Here is a 1,818-nt window from a genome sequence, read left to right on the forward strand (position 1 = left end):
CAAAACCAAGAACCTAAGAAACTGAAATTGAAACCGAAAATTAAATTAATTTAAAAAAAAAAAGGAGGGTCCATGCATATATAATGAAAATGAATCTGACAGCAGGATTCCCACACTTGTTGCTTCCAACACTCTACACGATAAAGCAAATAAGTTCCCCTCTTGTATCATTTTTAATCCTTGCTTTTTCTCTTTCTCCTTCTTAATCTCTTACCAATTTCTACATACATGGAAGTGGAAACCCCACCCACCCAAATCAAAAGCCCTAGCTACCCACCTATGCATACACATACATATTATTATTGCACCTTTTTCTAGAACAACAATTATGTTTCCCTTACTCTCACAATAATTACCTCTATTAAATCACTTTTAATTACTCATTTATCATTTATAATTATACTTTTCAAAAAAGTTATTATACTTTTGCATTTTTTATCATTATTGGAGTTTATCTTTTTTATGTTATTCTTTAAACATTTTTTTACTAAATAAGAACATAAGAATGTTGGATATAAGGTTAGATTTTAGGGTTTATAGTGTTTTATTTATTTATTTATTTATTTTAATAATAGTTAGGTTAATTTATAAATTTTATTGCACTCTTTATTTTTTTAGGACATTATTAGCATTCGTACTTATATATATATATAAGTATTGATGGAATTATTAATCTAATTTGACACAAAACTAATACTTTTTCAAAAAGTTTAACTAATTTAATAAAAAGATGACACATAAATGATTATATTAATTATATTTTTACCATTTTTTTATTGAAGAGTTTTTTTTTGAGATCTACATAGATTTTGTATAGGGTCTCTTTTTTATTTGTTTTATATTTTTTTTCAAATTAACAAAGATGGAATTTTAAATATTTTATTTCTAGAAACTCTTATACCATGAAATGACTATACTTTTCTTAAAAATCTAAGTTGATAATAGAAAATATATAAATAATCATATTTTTATCATAATTAATAATTTAAGATATTTTCACAAAATTTTTAAATGTTGAAATAAAAAAATATATTTAACAAAATACATTATAATTTCTCAATGTCTGTGTCTTATAATGTTATAATAAGATGCTGTAATAACAACCTCATTTTGTATTATTCTTAAAAACAATATAATTAGTGAACAATTTGAAATTGTTAGAAATATAATTGCTCAATTCTAGAACCCTCCACTTCATCATTCTCTCCCTCTTAATTTGGTAAATTGAAGTAATAAAAAACCAATAAACCTTGTCTAATTGGTGCTTTTCAACAGGGCAAACAGGTGTCATTAGTTGCAAGTTTTTAACTTCTAACTACTTGTACTTTAATTTATACTGGAATCCATGCATTATTATTTTTTATATATATGTAAATCTTGTAAGTCTAAATAGGTTTGTCTTTTTCTTCCTCCTCCTTATTGTCCCCAGTTCCATCTTCAATTCTCTCCTTTCTGCTACCAATTATATTATATTTATTATTGTCCATGGAATTTTAACTTTTCTGTTGTTTTTACTTGTAGAAGAAGCTTGTAAAGAAATTGTTTCCACCTTCTAGTTATCCTATATTCTACTGTACCTTATTTTAAAAAAATTATGATACTAAATACACAAGTGACAGCTGTGGGATCAAGGTATAATAGTATTAAAATATGTTTAGCACTTTATACTATATAGTTTTTATTGGATTATTAAGTGTCTTAAGTAACTCTAAAAGTAGTAAAATTAATTACCCTTTTCAAAGCTCCTTAGGCTACCCATTCAATGTTTTCTAAGGCTAACTAAACTCTTCTTTTTTTTTTAAAGAAAAAGTACAGGTG

The sequence above is a fragment of the Arachis duranensis genome, chromosome 9 (genome assembly GCF_000817695.3).
Source record: "Arachis duranensis cultivar V14167 chromosome 9, aradu.V14167.gnm2.J7QH, whole genome shotgun sequence".
Taxonomy (NCBI): Eukaryota; Viridiplantae; Streptophyta; class Magnoliopsida; order Fabales; family Fabaceae; genus Arachis; species Arachis duranensis.